The sequence below is a fragment of the Eutrema salsugineum genome, unplaced genomic scaffold (assembly GCF_000478725.1).
Source record: "Eutrema salsugineum unplaced genomic scaffold, Eutsalg1_0 scaffold_1, whole genome shotgun sequence".
Lineage (NCBI taxonomy): Eukaryota > Viridiplantae > Streptophyta > Magnoliopsida > Brassicales > Brassicaceae > Eutrema > Eutrema salsugineum.
In genome coordinates, this window is record NW_006256909.1 from 13,056,744 (window position 1) to 13,080,679 (window position 23,936).

Genomic DNA, 23,936 nt, shown 5'->3' on the forward strand with positions numbered 1-23,936 from the left:
GGACACGTCAATGTTTTCTTAAGCAACTATTCTTTTCAATATTCTCAAATATAGGGATTATTTTATCCAGAATCAATTGTATTAAATGCTAACTGAGTAATAAATCAATTAAACATAAGTCTCTCAGGAATTGTGGACCAAAATATAAGTGCATACTTAATAAGAATTCGTTGAATTGCTCGGTTTATGTTAATTGATTACTATATGTCTCTCCAAAATTTTTGTTTTGGTCAACGATCTTGAATTAGTAAGAATCATATTTTGTTTCTTTCTCAGCCTCCTCGACCTTATGACTGTTATATAAAGCTTTTATGTTTCCCCTTATCAAAACTAATCTCTCTCTCTCTCTCTCTCTCTCTCTCTTGTTGGTAAAAATGGAAGTGAGAGTTCCAGTGATGTGGGTGTTGTTGATGTGTTACATCTTTGGTCACATAATTACAAGTCATAACAAAGGCTTTATCGAAGCCAAGAGCTTGTCCAAATTTGAAGATCTAGAAATTCAGAGGAAACTATTGACAATCAACAAACGTGCTGTCAAGATCATCAAGGTCCATTCATAATCTTGTCGTAATTAATCAACTATATATGATTAATGAATTATATAATAAGCTCAATATTTTGTGGCTGCAAATGATAGACTATCAATGGAGAACGATATGGATATGTGGATTACTTTAAGCAACCAGCATTTGATCATCCTTCTATGAAAAATCACACATACCATTACAAGGTACAAAATTTTGGATCCATTCCCTATATATAGATTCTTGGAAACATTAAAGAAAAAAAAAAGCAATAATAGTTTTTTTTGTCATATCCTAGATGCGACGTATATGGCATCCCGAAGGAATGAGAAAAAGTAAGACAAACAATACCGGATTTGGTTACTTAAGGGAGAATGGTGTGGGTTGTCCCATTGGTACGGTTCCTATACAAAGATTCACCAAAGACAATATCTTGGGATTAAACTGGTTAGACGACGATAAATATAGTAAACCTCGTGGTTCTTGGAACATTACCACTTATTATCCTAATAATGATGTTCATGACCAATATCATGTAAGTTGTTCCTTTTTAAATTAAATAACCTAATCATCGATGGAAATTTTGATATAGTATAATATCTTTGGTCATGTTGAATGCAATTAGTATGCGGTGCGTCGAACTAAGGACATAGGAATGCGCTATAATGGAGCAACAATGGATCTTTGTATAACCTCTCCTGAGGTTAAGCCTAACCAATTTAGTTCTGCTCGGCTTCACTTTCAGATCGGAGATGATTTCATCCAAATCGGTATCACAGTATATCAGAAAGCCGGTTTTATTTTATAACTAACAAAACATGTACAATGCTGTTTATGTATGTTGATATGCAAATATCGACAAGGGACAAAACAGTACTTTTAGATCGGAAGCTCGATTTTATTAGATTGAATCAAGTAAAATACAATTGAGTTCGGTTATTCAGATTGATAATAACGAACTAAGACTTAAGGCGACTAAGAAGCTAGCGTAATGAGTTCTCAGTCTTTAAGTCTTCTCGGGAATAACTTGTGTTCTCTGGTGTCGATTCGCCTCCCTTTATATATATCTCCTAAGTCGGTCTTTAAGCACGCCTTAGACGATATGGGACCGATAGGAGTTTCCTTTTCTCTCGGCTCCTTTCCTTTTCTCTCCAAAGTTTCCTTTTTCCATTAGGAAACTTTCCTGTTTCGACCGAGCTCATGGAAACTCTCTATTCCTTCGAGAGGTTTCTCACCGACCTCGGCCTAATGGGCTGTACTCGGCCCATCTTTGCTCGGCCCATCTTTTCTCGGTACGTCCCTTCGTAAACCGGGCTTATAGTTTTCCGATCTCGGTTTGTACCGGAGAAAACCAGGGTGCGGTTTTCACCTCCAACAGTTAGCCCCCCCCCTCAGTTCGGTGATAGGAGGCGACTTTCAGTCGAACTTATTTCTTCGGTTATTGGATCACAAACCGAGCTCGGTAACTATTGTCGATTCACATTTCCGGACGTTTCGCGCCTGTCTTCAATGAGGCGCGTGAATTATGGGATCCTTGCGAAAATCGAGGAACCCACGATTCCCACTGTGTATAAAGAGCAAATATCTTCTCGCATTCATTATTCTCGCCTCAAGCATATATAAGGTACGCTGCTCTCCCTTCTCTCTAGATTTCATTTCTCTCTCTAGTTTTTGTTCTTAGTTTTCTCTCGTTGCCGCGAACCCTTGATTTTTCCGAGCTATCTTCAAACTTTACGTTCGATCTTCAAACTTTCCGATCAATCTTCAATCTTTTCCGGTTGATCTTCAAGCTGTTCTTCATTCTTCTTAGATCTCCTTTAAATCTATTCTTCCGTACTCAAAATGTCTTCCAGTTCTTCCATTAACTCATCTTCCAATCAAATCCTTCCGGAAGATCGACGCGAATCCTCTGAGCCGAGCTCCTCCTCTTCGAATCCTCACCAATCGAACTCGTCTCAGGAAGAGAGCAACCCTCCTCAGTTAGTTCGTAAGAACTCCAAGTCAGTGGAAGCGAGCAGTAGCCGTGTAGACCTAGAGTCAAGGCTACCGAACGGTTAACGGCAGAAACTCGCGAAACAAGAGCTCGCGTTGGACCGAACGCTGACAGTATTGACCACGAGATCGAGGAGGTCGAAGAACCTGAAGGAGAGGGTCAGGAAGCCGACGCCAATGAAGCAGAAATCGCCGAGGACAACCTTGAAGCGGTGAAGCATAAATATAGTAAGAGGCGGTGAAGCATGAATATGGTTCACCGCCTCTTCCGAGACGAAGGGTCGTTCGCCCCAACAACGTACCGTCCTCCTCGGTTTCTTCGGGCGCTATCCAGGCTGTGCTCGAGGAAAATGGGCTCTTAGGCCAGAATGCCTTCATAATCCCCGAAGCTGGAGATCGGCCGTGGGACGTGCCCGAAGGCTTTCTCTGCGTTTATCTAACTTATTTCACGCAATGCGGGCTCACACTTCCAATCCCCTCTCGTCTTCTCGGGTATTGTAATCGGCATGGAGTAGCTCTCTCACAGGTGATGCCAGCCTCAGTAACGAACTATGTGGGGTTTGTTACTTTGTGCGACGAACTCGGCCAACTTCCTTCCAGCCGATTGTTCGAGGATCTTTTCTCGGTGAACATCCATAAGTCCAAGGAATGGTTCTTCGCTCTAATGCTAAGCCGAAGAAGAACATAGTGACCGGTCCCAAACCCAGTAAATTCAATGACAGTGAATCCTTATACTTTTACCTCGAGATGAACGATCTCACTGTCAGCAACTCTGACATCCCAACTCAATTGGAGTGGAAGATTCCGATTGGTAGCTCTAGACGAACTTGTACTTTATTAAGTTTTCACTTTTGTATTTGACTAACTCTTTCTCAGTTCTTCGCAGGTCGTCATCTCCCAAGTCTCATCCTCAATTCCGGACTCACCTCCGAATTCGAAGCAGCTTTCAGCGAAGTCGGTAAGCGTCGCTGGCCTGAAGTTTGGGAGGAAATTCTTGATCGTCGAGCTAAGAAAGCAGGTTTGTCTTCTGAGTTCATTCTTACTTCTCTGATTAATTCTGAACTCCTCCTTGACTTATTTTCCTTTCAGGTTCCGTCCGAGAACCAAAACCACGAAAACCAAAGGCACGAGCTAACAAGCCCCGAGCCCCTCCAAGACGCAAGGCACCGAAGCCACAAGCTAAACGATCCCGAGCTGCCAGAATGCTCTCCTTGGATGAAATTCCCACTCTTTTTGACGAGGAAGAACCGACTGAAGCGGTTCCGAACCCTATCGCTGCTACCGAAGTGGTCCAGGTACAACCTGAGGATCCGCAGCTCGCCGCGAACTCCCCTGACCACGCTGGTCAGAGAAATCTGAAAAAGAAGAAGTCTTCGAAGAAGACTAAGAGAACTGAAGACTCCTCCCGAGCACAGGATGCTCCCGCTGAAGCCGAGCCACCGACAGCCGTAACGTCGGATCTTCCATTACCTCAGGATCGAGCTGAAGCCTCTCGGTCCAGAAAAAGACAGGAAAGGGACCAGATTGAAGGATCTCCAGGTTCAGAGCCAGTTAAAAGGGCTAAGGTTTTCTTCGATTACGACGAAGAAACCCCCTTCGAGGAGAACGTCGATGTTTGTGCCGAATTATACCATAAAATCTCGACCGAGGTCCCGAGCCTCCCATCGGTCCCCGAGCTCCGGTTCCCTAACATGTACAAGGGAATCGCACGTACAACTGCTGTGGTAATCTTCTGATTCTACTTTTTTATTTAATTATCTTAAGTGTGAGCTCTGATTCGAGATTTCTTTTTCGCAGCTCGCTAGCCAAACCAACAATCTAGTCGCCGCTTACGAAGTGGCACTGTTTGACGAGCAAGTGAGGGTCACCGAGCTCGAGGAAAGGGTTGCGAAAGCAGAGGAACGTCTTGCGACCGAGCTCCAAATCAATGAAACCCTGCACTCTTCGGTGGAGCTGCTAAAACAGGAGAGCGCGGAGCTAAAGGCGGTGAAAGCCGAATTGACTGAGGCTCAAAGTATGCTGGCGAGGGAGTTCGAGAAAGACCGAGAGCAGCTACGAGAATTGGTCGCACACTGGAAGGGCCGGGCGAGAAAAGTCCATGACACGGCTTGCGAACGCCTGGAAAAAGTTATCCGTAGTCTGGACAACGCGGACCGTGCTCGCAAGCCGTACTTGGTGGTCAACCAACTTACGGGAGTTCTCGGTTTCATCAAGCAGTTGCGGAAGAAGGGCTTGTACGAGGTCCCGCCAGAAATGGTTGCTGATATCGAAGCAAAACATGCCAAGGCGCTGGAGGACTTCCATGCAGTCGATGCTTGCGTTCTCACCGAGGAGGACAAGAGGATGTGTCCGTTCGTGGAGGAAGATGATATTCCGGTCGTGAACGTGACCCAGAGCGCGCAGGATCCTGCGAGGGGTGAGCAGTTCGGCTCAAACGAAGACATACTCAATGCTGCTACTTCGAAGACCGTCTAATCTTTTCCTGTTTTTTTTATTCTTGAACTTATTTGCCCTTTCATGGGTTATTTTTGTAATTATTTTCTGAACCCTTGGTGGGTTTCTTTTGAACTTGCTTTGCCTCTTGGGAGGCTTTTTCAAATATATGCTCGTTCTCCTTATTCCTTGTCTTGATAATTTAGATAAATCACTTAACTAATAGATCGGCATATAACTTGAGTTTTGACTTTATTTTCGTCGGTAAAGTACTAGATCGATGTATAGTAGATGATGTTCGAACGTGATTTTTATCTTTCGGTAGCGAATTGCGATAATTCGGCTTATGTTTTGCGAGTGTTGTGAACTCGGCTTATGGTGCGAATCTGAGGAGTTCGGCTTATTGTGCGAGCATGTGAGCTCGGCCTGGGGAACCCAAGTGAATCATTTCGTACTGGAAGAGTGAACTAGTTCGAACTCCTGTAAACGCACGAAACGAGTTCAAGGTTTTTCTAAGTCGAACCTAAGTCTGCGAGATGTGCTCGGCTTATTGTTCTTGGTGACTTAGAAATTCAACTGCGGGACTGGGCCCGGATTTTGACATGTGGCTTAACCACGACACCATGTGGGTGCTCGCGAGACGGATCTCAGCTTTTAAGTTTGCATTCATGTGGAATGCTATCGAACAACTGGCCAGGAAGTCGATGTAGAAACAAGGAGTTCGGTCCCTTGTGATTTCCGAACTAAAACTTGGACATATTTGACTTAATAAAATTTTATTGATGTTATAGCTGGACTCGGTAACGAGCTGCCTACGTACCGTTTGAAGGGATCAACCATTCGTAGTTCTAAGTACAAAAGGGGTTTTTGCTCCGACTAAGTAGTTCGGAGGCTCTTTTTTTATTTTTTATTTTATTTTTTTTTTGGCAGAAGCTCATAACGAACTAGTAGTAGTATTGTTTGAGATGCATTGAGTTCCAAGATCGCGGGATCGGGGTTCCATCTAACTTCATGAGTTGATAAACGCCGGGCTTAACAACCTTCATAACCTGATATGGTCCTTCCCAGTTCGCGCCAAGTTTTCTTGCGTTCTTCTCTTCTGTGTTTTAATAGACTTTGCGAAGTACGAGGTCGCCATCTTCAAAGTGACGGCTCCTAACTTTTTTGTTGTAGTAGCGAGCTGCAAGTTGTTGGTAGTTCTGTATCCGGAGCAATGCTCGTTCGCGATGTTCTTCGACTAAGTCGAGTGCGTCGATCATCATGTTGTTATTCGCGTCGGGTTGCTGGGTAAGCATAGTTTGGCGAATACTTGGGACGTTGAGTTCGGCTGGACACATAGCTTCTGTGCCATATGCAAGGAAGAATGGTGATTGACCGGTCGAACGTCGTGGTGTAGTTCGGTGAGATCACAAGACGCCGTCAAGTTCGTCCGCCCAGGTTCCCTTAGCGGTATCGAGTCGTTTCTTTAGTCCGTCAATGATGGTCTTGTTTGTGGCTTCGGCTTGTCCGTTTCCTTGCGGGTACCGTGGGGTAGAGAAACTTAGTCAGATTTTCCACTTGGCGCAAAAATCTTGGAAAATGATCGAAGTGAACTGGGTTCCGTTGTCCGTAACGATCTCGTACGGGACTCCGTGTCGGCAGATGATGAACTTCCAGACGAACTTCTTGACATCAATTCCATGAATCTCGGGGTATGCTTCGGCTTCGACCCATTTGGTGAAGTAATCCGTGACGACCAGAACATACTGCTTCTGAGTTGTAGATCGGCGAAAGGGACCGATGATGTCCATTGCCCAGCGCATGAAAGGATATGGTGCGGTCGAGGTCATCAGGAGCTCGGTAGGAAGATTGATCATCAGACCATGACGTTGGCACTTCTCGCAGCGTGCCGTATACTTCTCGCAATCAGAGAGCATATTGGGCCAGTAATAGCCAGCTTTTTTGATCTTGAATGCCAAAGACCGAGCTCCGGAGTGATTTCCTCATTCTCCTTCGTGAACCTTCTGCATTACTTCCATGATGTCGTTGCCGTGAACACAAGTCAAAAGTACACCGGAAGCATCCCATCTGAGAAGAGTACCTTTAATGACCACATATCGAGCTGCGCGAGCTTTAAGGCGCCGATCTGCCCATTTATCTGCAGGAACTGTTCCGTCTCCGATGTATCCCACGATTTCTAAGGTCCAATCTTCGGGTTCGTCCTCGCCTTCGACTTCGATATTGATTGGAACGTGTTGTCCTTCAGAGTCGTCTTCGGGATCGGATTCGTTACCATTGAGCTCGTCCGTACCGTTGTCATGATCGGGAATGACCTCTTTGGGTTTCGTCTTCCGGGTGAGTGGTGGGGCGAGATTGGGTTGAGTTTTGTAATCACGTCGTCTTGTAATGATGTTGCAGTTCGGAGCGGGCTCGATACTTGGTCGCTCAATTGCCGCAATTGGGATGGTTCGCCGAAGGTCAGGATCGGAATTAGTCGCGAGAGCGGCTAAGGCGTCGGCGGTTGCATTCTCATCTCGAGGTATCTTTGTAAGCTCGAAGGTAGAAAACTCCGAAGCGACATCCTTAAGGACTTTGAGATATGCGTCCATGCGGTCGTTCTTGGCCTCGTATTTGCCGTGAAACTGGTTAGCCACGAGTTGAGAGTCGCAGTAGGCGTGTACTTGCTCGGCGCCGATGCCTTTGGCGAGTCGTAGTCCGGCAATCAATGCTTCGTACTCGGCTTTGTTGTTGGATGCCGGGAAGCTAAGACGAAACGACTGCTCGATAACTTATCATTCGGGTGATTTTAGACGAATTCCGACTCCGGATCCTTTATGGGACGATGAACCATCGGCGTGAAGAATCCAGGGTTGTACGACCGGATTATTGTCGACGAGCTCCGGTGGGAGTTCGACCAAGAAATCTGCTAGGACTTGAGACTTCGTTGCTGTTATTCCTCGATATTCGATGTCATATTCACTGAGTTCGATAGCCCACTTAGCGAGTCGCCCGGACTGACTTGGGCTATGGAGGAAAGTACGAAGAGGATGATCGGTTAGGACCACGATCGCGTGAGACTGGAAGTACGGGCGCAGCTTCCGTGCAGAAATAACCACAACAAAGGCGAATTTCTCCAAAGTCGGATAACGATACTCCGATCCATCGAGGGATTTGCTTGTGTTGAAAATTGGCTTTTGCTCGCGCGATCTTCTCGAACAAGAACACTGTTGACTGCGAACTCCGAAATCGCGATGTAAAGATAAAGTGTCTCGCCGGTTTCGGGCTTTGATAAGACTGGCGGAGTGGACACGTCCGGTAAGTCGCTGAACTTCGCGTTTGGTTGTCGGCGATGGGAGCTCGAGAATAGTGGCGATCTATTTTGGATTAGCTTCAATGCCTCGCCGTGTAACGATGTATCCCGAGGAACTCTCCAGAAGTCACGCCGAACGTACACTTAGTTGGATTAAGCTTCATACCATATTGGTCCAGAATATCGAAGCATGTGCGAAGATGGCCGACATGTTCGGAAGCGATGAACGACTTCACGAGCATGTCGTCGATGTAAACTTCCATAGTTCGCCCGAGCTGGCTTGCGAACATCCGGTTTACCAATCGTTGGCACGTTGCTCCAGCGTTCTTCAGGCCGAATGGCATGACCTTATAGCAGTAGATGCCGCGGTGCGTGATGAACGATGTCTTCTCCCGATCTTGCGGATGCATAAGAATCTGATTGTACCCGGAGAACGCGTCCATAAACGAGAGTAGTTCGTTCCCGGCAGTCGCTTCCACTAGGCGGTCGATATGAGGCAAAGGAAAACTGTCTTTCGGACACGCCTTATTGAGGTCGGTAAAGTCGACGCAGATCCTCCATTTACCATTCTTCTTTCTTACGAGCACGGGGTTAGCTAACCACTCTGGGTACTTGACCTCGGTGATGGATCCGGCTTTGAGTAAACGCTCGACCTCATCGTTCACAGCTTGTGCTTTTTCCGGTCCGAGCTTTCGGCGTTTCTGCTTGATTGGTTTATACATCGGATCAATGTTGAGCTCGTGACACGCGATCTGTGGATCAATTCCGGGCATATCCTCCACCGACCAGGCGAAAGTCGACGAGTGTTGTTTCAGAAAGTGGACGAGTGGCTCACGGATGTTTGGGTCGAGCTCGGCACCGATTCCGACTTGTCGCTCTGGCCTTAGTTCGTCGATGCAAACTTGAACGATCGACTCCTGCTTAGGCTTTGTCTTCTGAACGATGAGCTTGTTCGTTGGTCCTAATGAACTGATGACACAGGCTTGATTGGCCGAATGAAGTCTGCACTCGTTTATGTAGCACGATCGAGCTACGGCTTGGTTTCCTCGGAGAGTGTAAACACCGTCGGGAGTTGGAAACTTTAAGCACTGATGGTAAGTTGAGGCGACCGCCTTCATTGCGTGTAACCAAGGCGTACCGAGAATAGCGTTGTAGATCGCTGGTTTGTCGAGGATAAGGAACTGGATAATCTTCGTGACTCCGCCGAGGTAGATCGGAATATTGACCATGACGACCGTCATACAACGTTCTCCATCGAAACCGGTAAGTGGCTCGATAAACGGCTCAATCCTATCTGATGCTAGTTCGAGCTGATCAAGTGCTTCCTTGAAGATAATGTTAACCGAACTACCCGTATCGACCAGAATTCGGCTAACTTCAACATCGTCGAGGAGTAGTTCGACGACGAGGGCATCGTTATGCGGTTTGTGCAACCCGATCATATCGGCCTCGGTAAATACCAAGGGCGTTCCCTTCGGCGGATCCTACGGGGCTTTGGGCGCGCTGGCGGCCTGTCTGCTGTATTCCTTGATGGCTCGAACCGAATAACTGCAAGCTTCGATGGCCCCCATTATCATGTTGACACGTTTCCGCGCCTTAGGAGCGTGATTCTCTGGTGCTCGGTCATCACGATTCCGTTTCTGTTGTTCGGGCAAAACAGGCGGATTCGGTGGTGGTGGTGGTAGCGTCGGTAAAGCTGGTGGAGTTGGTGGTTCTTTGGCGAGTGCTTTCTCAAGCTGTTCGTTGTTTGGTCGAGGCATGTGTGAACGACGGAGATCGTCAATCGAAAGTTGTCCACCGCTTTTAGACGCGTTCGAGCGTCGGAGTTTGTCGACCGAGATCGGCTCCTTGCGATATAGACCGAGTAGATATTCTCGCAGATACCTGCATTCTTCGGTGCTGTGGCCCCTACGGTTGTGGAACTCGCAGAACAATGATTCATCTTGATCTTCTTCACCGCGGACCCACTTATTGTTCCATTGTTTGTTCGGTTGTTGGATTGCATTAGCATAGAACTTCTTGCGATTCTCATACCCTCGACTGTATCCCGATTGCGGCTCATTGGTTGCGGCTTTCGGACGTTCGGGTTGCTTCGTTGAATAACTCTGCTCGTAAGCGGCTTCTTCTTCCTCTTCGGCGATGTAAGTATTAGCTCGGTGCAACGCGTCTTCTAACGTCTGTGGAGGGTTATGAGTGATCGCGCTCCGGAAGCTAGTTTTTATCTGAGCTCCTTTTTGAAGACATAGGAGAGCGGCTTCATCGCTAATCGTACAATTAGCGACGATCGTCTTGAAGCGCTGGATGAAATCACGGAGGCTCTCGCTTGGTCCTTGGGCTATTTGCCAGAGCTCGGAGTTCTTGGTGTTCTGTCCAATGAACATGGAAAAATGTTTGACGAAAGCCGTCGTTAACTCCTTGTAGTTATCGATTGAATTGGCTTCGAGTCGCGAGAACCAGTCGAGAGCTACTCCTCCCAAGCTTACCACAAATAGTTGACACTGAACTGCGTCTCTCTCTTCGGCTGATTTGAACTGGTATCGGTTCATGCAGATGCCGAACAATGTCAAGAAGTGTCGGGGGTCGGAATTGCCCTCGTAGACTTTTATCTTCAGTTTCTCCATGTGTTTGACCGGCGTCCCTGCTATGCGCGGTGTGAAGGGTGTTTTCTGCGTTTCCTGAATGACGCGTTCGATTTCCGGAGCTGCGCTTGTGGCTTGATGTATCTTTGATGTGATATCGTGAAGCTGCGCCTTCATTGCTTCGAACTCGGCGTCTCGGCTTAAATCCGATGCTGGTGCATTCGCTGACCCGACCGCAGTAGACCTCATAGTTCCGGCTGGATCTCCGTCGGTATTAAGATCGTCTATGATGTTCCGAACTCGAAGAGGAGTTCGTGCTTGACTGAGCTCGGCGATCTGTGCCGCCATCTGACTGAAGCGCTCCTCGCTTCTTTTGTTGATGGCCTCAAACTGGGCATTGAACACTTGAAGTAGTAGTTCGGTTCCATAACCTCCTGGGGGAGTCTGGCCAGCTACAGTTCCAGCGTTTTCTCCAGAAGTTCCTCCTCCTTGCCCTGTTGGGGCGTTGGCATTCTCTCCTCCGAGAGGATTTTCTTCTTCATGAATGTTGGTTTGATCCGTCATCGTTGATTCAATCTTTCCGAAGTCCGATCTAAAATTTGAGAAATCTGTTTAAGCCCCTACCTGGCGCGCCAATTGTTGATATGCAAATATCGACAAGGGACAAAACAGTACTTTTAGATCGGAAGCTCGATTTTATTAGATTGAATCAAGTAAAATACAACTGAGTTCGGTTATTCAGATTGATAATAACGAACTAAGACTTAAGGCGACTAAGAAGCTAGCGTAATGAGTTCTCAGTCTTTAAGTCTTCTCGGGAATAACTTGTGTTCTCTGGTGTCGATTCGCCTCCCTTTATATATATCTCCTAAATCGGTATTTAAGCACGCCTTAGACGATATGAGACCGAGAGAAGTTTCCTTTTCTCTCGGCTCCTTTCCTTTTCTCTCCAAAGTTTTCTTTTTCCATTAGGAAACTTTCCTGTTTCGACCGAGCTCATGGAAACTCTCTTCCTTCGAGAGGTTTCTCACCGACCTCGGCCTAATGGGCTGTACTCGGCCCATCTTTGCTCGGCCCATCTTTTCTCGGTATGTCCTTTCGTAAACCGGGCTTATGGTTTGCCGATCTCGGTTTGTACCAAAGAAAACCAGGGTACGGTTTTCACCTCCAACAATGTAATAACTAAAAACACAACACACTAATTCAGGTAAATCCAGCATTGTACTACAAGGAAAACCTCAATCCTCGATTTTTCATCTATTCAAAGGTAAGAATCAGTCACATCATGCTGGTCAATTCTCTTTTAAAAATTCATTAGAATACAACTATTATGGAACTTTAGAGTAAAAAAAAATATCAGATTAATCGAATTACTTAGACAAAAAAAAAAGAATTATTAAGATGACTCGCCTTTTCAGTTTTCAACATAAAAAAAAAAAATCAAGTTTTTGATAATACAGCTTTAATTTCTTTTTTCTTTCCTTAAACTATTTTTTTCCTTAAACTATTTTCCAATTCATCTTCCTCTTTATTTTTTTTTGAATTTAATGTTAAATTATATTCAAAGAAAAAAACAAACATTTTACAAACATTTTTCAATACATTTGTAAATCAAAACTCTTTTAGTTTATTATCTAGAAGAGAACCAAATTTCCAGGCCATCTGCATACTTCATCTTCCCCTTTAATACGGCATTGTTTAGAGTTACATTGGAAAAGATCAAAAGAGAATGTAAGCATGAGATTACAACATAGAGGACCATATATAGAGTTTTAATTTAACGTGATTAATTATAAGGATATGTACATGTATACTGATGGGACATGCATGTGGAAAATCATGTTACAATAGCCATTGCGATGTGGGGGATGATAAGTGTTCGTGAAGATTTTCCAATGGGTGCGGCAATGAAGCCAGTGTCTATTCGTGGTGCTTGGCCAAGTAACTATGAAACCTTCGGTCTAATCAAGGTCTTGTTATTTCATTATTTACTGATATTTTCTTTGTCATTGTCATCAGATGCTCCCTCCGTTTCTAAAAGAAAGATTTCATGGTTTTTATCTTTGTTTTCACAAACATAATTTTGTTTTTAAAGTTTCAAATGTATTTTTAACAGTTAATGATGATGAATTGTAAATTTAAGAGAAAAAGATCATTCAGTTTATTAAATTAGTATTAGACTAGTTTAGAGTTGTAAGAAATTATATTGTTAATCATAAAAATAATGCATTTATAACCAAGTTTAATTTTATTTTCTTAGAACTGGTATGTCAACTGAATAGCAGAGCAGCAAAGTAGATGAATAATAAAATAGCAGAATTAATAGGACAATATAATTTTAAATCTGAATAACTTAAATAGAGAGTTTCAGATTTAACACATATTTCAAAGTCAAACACTAAACTAACCTTTTTTTTTCTCTCTCCAATTTTTGCCATTTTCTCACAATTTTATTCTTCTCACTTAAACTATTAACGAAAATGCCATTATACATCTATTATTTTGATTTTTCTTTAATTTGGCTAAAGTCTCCTTGGATCTTCTAAAGACCTTTTAATTACGAGAATGCCATCTTCTTCAATTTCTTCAACCACCATGAACAACCATGAAAATGAAATAAATGCTTCTCAACCAATTTTAAAGCTGTAATAAAACAAATATCTGACCTCATTAACTCATAATCTTACTCATTCTTTCATAATTTCTTCTCCAAAACATCTGGGCAAAGTTACAATGCTTCGCGCCATGCTTTTTCGGTGATTTCTGGTTACTCGACACCTGGGTTGTTTAATTTCGGTGAAATCCTGAGTTCTGGGTGGATAAGAGAAACTTAGGCGAGCCCAATTTTGTTAAAGGTAATCCTCGCACTTCAATTTCTACACATTTCAGTTTTTATATCGCGAAAGTAGACTTCTCGTGAACTATACTAAAGTCTACTAGTCAACATAAGGTTATTTTTGCAATTGACTTTTAAAAAGTAGACTTCATTAAACTTCACGAGAAGTCTACTCGACATCCTTTGAAAACAAAAAAAAACTTAGTAGACTTCGTTTGAAGGCTCAAGAAGTCTACTAAAGAAAAGAGGTTATTTTTGTAGTTGACCGTATTTTGACTTTTTCATTTAGACTTCCGTATGAAGTCTACTGTTTACGTCTGCATACGAAGTCTACTTTTAAGTTACTTTTGTAGTTTAACCAAAAACGTATAAATCATTTTTGTGTTTGACTTCTGTTTTTCAAAAATTAAAAAATTTAAAAAATTCCAAAAAACTTCAGTAGACTTCCCAAAGAAGTCTACAATTTGTAGACTTCTTTGTGAAGTCTACTTATTTTGTTCGGTCAAACATAGAAGGAATCCTTTTTTGAGTAGACTTCATTGTGAAGTCTACTCTAAAAAATCAATTGCAAAAATAACCTATTTTGTTCCGTAGACTTTTATTTAAAAAGTAGACTTCAAAAGTAGACTATCAGAGAAGTCTACTCTAACATGAAGTCTACAATAGAAGTCTACTCTGTTAGTCAATGCATCGGTCAAATGCTAAAGTAACATTTTTTGACTGAAGTCTACTCCTGAAGTCTACTGAATGAAAAGTCAACAGATTGGTCAATTGCAAAAATGACCTTTTTTTTAGTAGACTTCATTAGTAGACTTCTCATTGAAAAAGTAGACTTCTCATTCAGTCTACATTTGAAGTCTGCTTACGAAGTCTACTTTTGACGTTTTTTAAAAAATGCGTTTTAAGCAAATTTATAAACTATTTTTCAAATTTTTTGGTTTAGAATTGCTTCTTAGTTAGTGATTGAACTACCCATTGAATTTTATTTCATTTCATTGGATATTTATTGTTGAATCAGAAGTTTCAATTTTTTAGGTACTTAGCTTATCAAAGTAGACTTCTCTTCCAGTCTACATTCGAAGTCTGCTTTAGAAGTCTACTTTTAGACGTTTTTTTTTAAAACGCGTTTTAAGCAAATTTATAAACTATTTTTCAAATTTTTTGGTTTAGAATTGCTTCTTAGTAAGTGATTGAACTACCCAGTGAATTTTATTTCATTTCATTGGATATCTATTGTTGAATCAGAAGTTTCAATTTTTTATGTACTTAGCTTATCAAAGTAGACTTCGTCGTGTAGTCTACTAATGTTCTTTTCGGTAGAAGTCCACTCTTGATACAAAAAGTCTCTATGCATTGTTTGCTAATATGGTTTATATGGTTATTTTTTTCAGAGAATGGCTCAAATTCCAGTTGTGTACGGTGAGTGGAAGATTGAGGAGAATTCATGGCATTTTGTTGTTGACATGGGCAAAGGTGGAAGAATGTGGTTTTTGAACGATGGTTGCACCTTGGGGGAGCTTACTGAGATGGCGCGAGATGATTATAACTTGGGCAAGAAGACTGAGCTCATCGAGTTAACCTACGCACTACCAGTCTCAATGTTGCAAACTATGGCTCCAGATACACCTCCAATGCATGTCACCATTGATAGACAAGTTTCAAGCTTGATTGCGTTAAGCAGAGTGCATATGGTACGTCTTTGTGTGTCCAGTCGAGTGGAGATGGATACTGAGGAGAACCAGGAAGGATCAGATGAAGATTTAGGTGAGGAGTCTTAGGAAAATTCAGAACATTCTACCGATGATGAGGCAGACAGTTCTGATGTGAACGAGGATGGAGAAGATGTCGACGATGCAGCTTACTCTGACGAAGAAGATTACAGTGTCTACGGTAAAGTGAAAGATGAAGATGATGGTGAAGATGAAGTCTGTATTGAAAATGTCAGAAACAGATATGGTGAAACAGGGAGCACGCCCATGTCATTATCTGATAATATATATGTTAGGGCAAGTTTCCCTACAAAAGAGAAGCTGTTATCAGAGGTTAGACTGACTGCAATAATGTTAAAATTTGCTTTTAAAACACATAAGTCTACCAAGACTCTTTTTGTGGCTAAATGTCGAGTGGAAGGATGTGCTTGGATGGTTAGAGCGAGCGTGAAGAATGATGCATCAACTTTTTGGGTGACAAAATATGTGAAAGACCACACATGCTCAATAGCCCATCGAATGGCTCAGTGTGGGAAGTCTACTCCTAAGTATATTGGCAAGCTGTTTATAAGCCATTGGGGCATCCTTGATGGACTTACACCAGAACATGTCAGGGTTTCAATGAAGCATATGTTTGGCATCAAGATGGATTACACTACTTCATACAGATCTTTGATATATGCCCAACAATTGGTCAGGGGAACAGCTGAAGATGGATATGCGAATCTCCCAGCTTACCTACATTCAGTGAACAAAGCCAATTCGGGAACTGTATCAGCTCTTCATGTAGATTCAAATAACAAATTCAAATATCTATTTCTCGCATTTGGAGCATCGATTGCCGGTTTTCAGTACATGAGAAGAGTTATTGTGGTTGATGGATGTCATCTAACAGGGAAATACGAAGGTACCTTGTTGGTTGCCACCGCACAAGATGGAAACTTTCAGATTTTTCCTTTGGCCTTTGGAATTGTTGATGGTGAAGATGATGCTTCATGGGAATGGTTTTTTTCTAAACTGCGTGAATGTGTCTCAGATGGTTATCCTTTGGTGATAGTTTCTGACAGACATCTTTCTATTAAGAAAGCTTGTCAAACTATTTTCCCATGGGCAAAACGAGGGATATGCTACTACCATCTACAACATAACATAGTAACGAAGTTTAGGGGGAAGCAGTTGCTGTACTTGGTAAAACGTGTGGCTTATGCTTACAACCTCTATGACTACAACCGGTACATGGCGGAGCTGAGACAGATCAAGCCTGACCTTGCTGACTATTTGGAAGAAGTCAATGTCTCCCTTTGGTCCCGAGTTCATTTTGTTGGAGACAGATACAATATTAAGACTAGCAATTTTGCAGAGTCTATAAATGCTGCACTTAAGAAGGCCCGTGGCTATCACATTTCATTCCTCTTGGATTTCATACGAGAGAAGCTCGGTCGGTGGTTTTTAAAACGCAGACAGGATGCTTTGAGTCTCACAACACATAATACTCGGGGAGTGGAGTATTTGCTGGCGATTCGTGGACATTATGCAGATGCAATGGAGGTGGACCGAATTGACACTTGGAGATTCTATGTGAAAGGAGGAACCAGGAATTGTATTGTTGATTTGGAACATGGAATGTGTGAATGTGGTGTGTTTTATATCGAGAAGATCCCATGTTCATATACTATTGCAGCTGCATTAGCCGGTGAAATAGCTGTGGATTCCCTTGTATGTCCGACTTACTCAAAAAGCTACTTGTTTGCCGCATACTCTGCCAACATATATCCCCAAATTTCAGAGGTCCAAGGAGTCCCAACATCAATATGTCTGCCACCAGACATTCTCCGCAAACCAGGCAGACAGAAGAAGTATCGGTGGCAATCATGGCTAGAAATTGCTAGGAGGAAAAGCAAGAAGCCAAGGAAGCTGCACAAACTATACAACTGCTCACAATGCAAGCAACCTGGTCATACCCTATCGAATTGTGTAAGTTGAGCTAAACTCATCTAATAATGTTGATATTTTTATTTACTATACTTTGTGTCTCTCACTTAGACGTCGAAGATTCACCAGGACAATAACAAGAAGGCTCCGGAATAGGAGGACAAAGCATCTATTGTTCTCAAAGAAGTCTGCTATGGAAGTCAACTAGTGAAGTCTAATGTGGAAGTCTACTGTCAAAGTCTACTATGTATGTGATATTTTGTTTACGGTTATGTTTGAAACGACTTCATATATGTAACTGCTTTAACGACTTTAACGGTGCGTATAACCGTTGTATCTGTTTGTGTACTGTATTTCTGCTTATAAATTCTCGGGTTTTGACGAATTATAGTTTCATTCCAGACCCTTTGAAGATGTCGAACCAGATAAACTTCAACTCTCTCCCTTCCGACATTCTGTGGGATATCCTCTTAAAAATCACTTCTCGTTCCTACGGTGGGCTCTGTAGAGCAAGGGTTTCCTCCAAACATCTAAATGAGATTTCTAATGAAGAGGGGTTTTTAAGAGCCGTTGATCTAATAACTTTGACGATTCCACGGGTCTGGGATCAACATGGGAGGGTTGACGCTTTCTTTCAGCGCTGTTTGGAGTGTAGAAATCCTACAGCGCAAACCTACGAGACGTTTCTCTAATCTTCTATGAAGATAGCATCCAAGAAGGATTTGACTTAATAAAGGTGTCATCAAATGGAGGATGCCTCATGACTACTTACTCCATGGTTATGTTCTCTTTAACCATGGATGGTAGCCATGATGTATTTAACTACATTCGTGGTATACTTCCGGCAGAGGCAACGAAGATGAGGAAGACTATGCAGCACATCAACAGGTGTCCGACCACTTATAAGAAGCCTGACACGTTTCACGAACCGGTCTTCCATGTTTGTGCGAAGGCACAATCAAGGAGTTGTGCTTGTATGAACCTGCCAAACCAGCACTGGATGGATGATGAAAGCCTCGTCGACTCATATGGTGACAAACTCTGCAGTCCTTGCTTCTGGATGTTGGAATGTGCCATATTCTGGAAAACAATTCCTGGATTTGCAAATGAATGCCGCATTGAAATTAGTTGACTCCATGTTTTATGTTTTTTGTGTTTATTTATATGTTTACATGACATTAGTAGACTTCTGTAGTAGATTTCGTTTGTAGACTTCTTTTGTAGACTTATATTTCTGAGTTTAACTAAACTTTTTCCGTATACACTATCAGTTGTTCCCGGATTAATTTCGGTTAAAATTTTGGTTAGGTTATTTTATTCGGTTTAATAGACTTCAATATAGAAGTCTACAACTTTTAAAACCTAAATAATAAATTTACTTCTACCTAATTTAAAAACATACATTTCCATTTAGCAATATCAAAAAATAATTTATGTACATTTGGGTTACGATTACGGAATTTATGAATATAAATTTGATACCAAAATAATTTTTTAAAAATTTTAAAATTAAATTTAGAGATTTAATTACTTAGTAGACTTCATTTCGATAAAATGAAGTCTACAATAGAAGTCTACTCTGTTGTATTTTCATTTTGATACATTTTTTCCGTATACTCTTTTCCGCATGTTCAATAATATTTTACAGGATGAAATCAGTGGTTAGGGTGAAATCGAAAATTATAAATACTAACATGTTAATGACTTAGTAGACTTCAGTACAAATACAATTACAACTTAGTAGACTTCAGTTTAAGTACAATATCCTAAACGAAAATACAACATATTTGACAATTTAATTACAAGATAGGTGGCCAAAAAACTTCCACACCTATCATCTACCAATTGCTAAAATGACCTCCAATCACTTTGAAGGTCATTTAGACAAGTAGCCCAAAAGTTGCCATAAAAATCAAAGTTAGTTTTAAAAACGGAAACACTAAGCTTTCCTATCATAGACATCCAGCCCGGTTGTATCTAGCTTATCATGGCCCCTAGCACCTATTTCGTCTAAGATCTCTGCAGCCATTTTCTCCCTGATTTTTCGGATGTTTTTATCACAGAGTTCCGGAGGAAATGGCAAATCCAAAGCATGACACTCGATGTACTTGAGGCAGTACACTCCGCAATCACCACTCTGAATGTTTTGAGGTATCTCCGTACCTGGTACTCGTGAATGGATAAACGGCGTGTAGGGGAACCTCCACTTGTCATCGTCAGGTGCACAGGTCTGAAGAAGGTAGGGTATCATAACAGCAAGAGGCTCCACAGCTTCGTCAACTTGGGCGTCAGATGCATATTTGGTTCTCGCATGACTATCCCATATCGTGATATGCCTCGTCACAAATGAAACCTATATAGCTACCCAATGGTCCTCCCTGATGTGCAACATGGAGTAAAAATAGTCGACATCATATGCCCACGTCTTCTTAGTCTGGCAGTAGATAGGTAATTCGTCAGTGTAGTACGAATACGCTCCAGGCGGTAAAAGTTTTCCAGACCCATCTGCATTCGGCTCAGAGTTTTTGAAGTCATTGTAGTCACGCCTCCAAACAGTAGCAAACATGGAGTTGAGGAAGCAAATCTGGTCGGATACAAACCACTCCGGATGCTTGGATAATCGCTGCCTGAGTACGTTAATGTAACTTCCATGTGCTGCACATTGATGAAAATAAGACACGAGTGAAGTCTGCAAACGAAGTCTACTATATAAGTCTACATAATAGGTCTACGTATGAAGTTTAAACATGAAGTCTAATATAAGAAAGTAAAACACTAACCGTATCATCTAGCCATTTCGTCGGTGTCCGGAGAATGTAATACCAGTCGATCGAAGAGTTTTTTGGGCGTCTTGGCCAGGCATTGTATAAGTGAAAAAGTGAGACAGGAAATAATACTACGAGGAAGTCTACTTACATACGTATAGAAGTCTACTTACGGGTTTGATTTCAGAAAGTTCATTAGAGTGGTATGCTTCGCCTTGACACCGGTTTGATCAAAAGGATCATATCCACGGACACGGCCGGAGTGAGATGCCGACGATGGAATGATGGACTTTGCGGTGCTGTTTCCTAAGAACGGATTCTTCTGTGTTGCAGCCAGCTGTCAGTGTCTGGCACTCGTTGCTCGAGCAACTAACTGAGCCGCTGCTCTGGCTTTGGCATTTTTGGCTAGTGCAACCGCGTCGAAGTCAACATCACACATCTTCGGGTCAATTTCACAAAAACTAGGCTCTGGGGCCTCTTCTTCCTTCATGGCAGCCTACTTTCCTTTTGCATCCCCGGGGGCGTTAACACTCTCACACACACCAACGTTGACATTATCTTTCATCGGAGCATCATCTTTATCTGAATTACTCTGCAGTTTATTGTCACAAACAGGCATGAATATACAAATGAATACACCAATGCTATAATTTAGTAACATGTTTCATCATAGTCTGAAAATTGTAAACAACTAGTTTTTAAAACATAAGTAAATAATCTCACATGGTACATAACAGTAGTAAACATGTTCGAATTCAAATGACAATAGTATTAACTGTTCCTAACTTTGTGTGATCTTGTTCGCATGTAATGTTTTCGTATAGGCGGAGGGTTTTTGGTACTAACCCCTTCATGCTTCTTGGATCCAGTGCCGCCCTGCTGCTGGGTTGGCTCTACATTGTCTTTAACCTCTTCCTCAGTGTGCTTCGCCGACCCTGTAGTCAACTCCTCTACCGCGCGCTCTACAGATTCAACCTTCACGATGAGAAGTTTGATCTGCTTTTCACAGCTACCAAGACCATTCAGAATCTTGGTTGAAAAGCTTTTGAAGCATTGGTTGAAGTGCGCTTTCATAATAGCGACAACTCCGACCCCTTCATCACCAACGAATGAGGCGGCAGAGGCATATGCTGTGCAGGGTCTCAAGATAACCCAACCGCAGCCTATCATCCCGAGACCATGATGAGCAGTTGGAACAGGCTTCAATAATTTCGATAGTGCTTGGCCCGACTCGGCATCGACCCCCATTAGCTCCCAAAATGCATGCGTGTCATCAGAAAGCGAAAGATCAGTTAAAGCCAAGTCATCCACGTACCCGCAGTTGAGTCCGGTGATCTCTTCAAACTCATGCAATGAAACCGAACTGGAGTGGTACCAATCAGGCTCCATATCTCGTACCTCTGCTTGCAAACTATCTGAAAGGTCAGCATGTGGTGCACCAGCCTAGAAGCCCAACCAAAATCCAAGTCGTGGAACTTTAAAAAGACACCCAACGGTGACTCGTAAATCTCTTCCCATTCATCCTCTTGTAGAGCTGACTTTAGTGCAGGTACCAGCCTATAATCATCAGAATAATAGCCGATGCTTTTATCCGGGGCTGGCTCAAACCCTTTGGTGTACCGTCTTCTAGAGAATTCAGAGGCCACCATTATCTAACACATATTTCTGCATCAACGGTAACAAAGCTCTAATGAGAAAAACTAGTACGGTTTGAAACTATACACAAATGAAGTCTACATTTTCAAAATGAAGTCTACTTTTTCAAAATGATGTAACTTTTTCAAAATGAAGTCTACTTTTTCAAAATGAAGTCTACTTTCACATTCTAAGTACAATCCGAGTCGAGAAGTCTACTGAAGCCAACCGAAGCAATCTTAACATAAAAAAAAACAGTATATTAAGTCAACGGAATCCACATGAAGCAATCAAAACATCATAAATACTGCATATGCAGTCTACTGAACCCAACCGAAGCAATCAATACATGATAAATACTGTATATGAAGTCTACTAAAACAAATCATCCAAATGGAATCTACAAAGTTTATAGTGTTTACCGCCGTTATTAGATGAAGCTGGCGTCGAGAAAATGCAACCAGATCTGGGAAAAAAAACCCGACGGACATATCTAACTCAAACCCGATGGACAAAATTACAGGAAGATAGAAGAAATATAAGAATTGCTAAGTATATAACTTCGGAACAATATCTACTAACCGTTTTGAGGCAGGAAATGACGTTAACCTCCAAAGGCGAAAGCAGATCTGCAAAAAAAAAAAAACCCTAATTTCAGATCTGGAAACTGGTGGTTACGAAAACGGAAAAGTGATGAATACGGAGGAGTAGGGAAGCATGGGGGTGTGGTTGGAGAAAGAAAACTTGCCTGAACGAGTTCATCGGCGGCGGTTCTGTATGTCGGCGGCGCCGGAGCAGAGAAACAGAAATCGCCTTCGACTTTTTTTTTTACACGAACTTTCGACGGTTTTTTTTAACGGGATCTGTAAAATTCGTATATATAGTCTGGTAATTCCGTACGGTTCGGGTAAGTTTTTTTCGGTTAGGGTTACTAATTTTATGGGGTCTAGGTAAATTTACCCGATTACAGGCAGTTTTTCTTGGTTAAGGGAAGTTATTCCCGGTTTAATTTCGGTTAAAATTTCGGTTAGGTTATTTTATTCGGTTTAGTAGACTTCAATAGTCTACAATTTTTAAAACCTAAATAATAAATTTACTTCTACTTATTTAAAAACATACATTTCCATTTAGCAATATCAAAAAATAATTTCTGTACATTTGGGTTACAATTACGGAATTTATGAATGTAAATTTGATACCAAAATAATTTTTTAAAAATTTTAAAATTAAATTTACAGATTTAATTACTTAGTAGACTTCATTTCGATAAAATGAAGTCTACTATTAGACTTCATTTTACCTTTAGTAGACTTCATTTTACCTTTAGTAGACTTCGTCAGGGTGTAAACGGTAATTAGGGCTTCCGTTTTTTGTTTACTCATACAGGATTAAATGATCTTTTCACTATCCTTTTAGGTTATTTCTGCAAAATATTTTTCAGGGGTCTACTTTTGTATTCAAAGTCAAATTTTGGGTTATTTTTAGCAAAAACCCTAACTTAAAACGCCAAAAGCTACTATCTATTAGATGGATCTAGTTTTTTAAACTAGTTATAAATTTAAAACATGCGAGATGAATTGAACATGCAAAAGATACATACCATTCAAGCTTTGAATATATGTGAAAATTCCAAAAATATATATCAATTAGAAGCATAAAGGATTCTATTTAGGTATATACCTGGTATTCTTTTAAAAAAATATCATTATAATATAATGTTAACGTTTACTTACTATTTTATAATAACAGGACATAGCAAATGGCATTATAATGCAGCAGAAATCGGATTTTGGCCATGGCATAAGTTTCGTGAAAGCTTTGGAAACTATGTCGAGTGGGGAGGAGAAGTGTACAGTGCATCACTGCCAAGTTCTAAAATGGGATATAGATTTTTTTCCTATTGCAAAAAGGAAGTTTGATGCATATATTAAACGTATTTCCATACTGGACGGTAATTTTCAGTTTGATCGGCAAGTGAAACATCTTGAAGAATTTTCAGACCACACTCGAGGCTACGACGTGCGAGGACTTCTACAATCCGGAATCGATGATGCGGGTCATGTGATCTATTATGGTGGTCCCGGAAAAATCTAATTCTTATTATACATTTTTGTAATATGGAAAATAAAGACATTACTTGACTTAGTTTGACAAACAGTTATCGTCTTTTGTGAAACACAGTGCTAATAAACTAAGAGAATTTGTATACTCCAAATTATTAGACCAGTGGACTAAGGAAACT

The 23,936-nt window shown here is 41.8% G+C and overlaps 1 pseudogene; it reads left to right on the forward strand.

Annotated features, from left to right (window-relative positions):
• Positions 1–374: 374 nt before the first annotated feature.
• Positions 375–23,788, forward strand: LOC18028303 (annotated as a pseudogene).
• Positions 23,789–23,936: the final 148 nt, after the last annotated feature.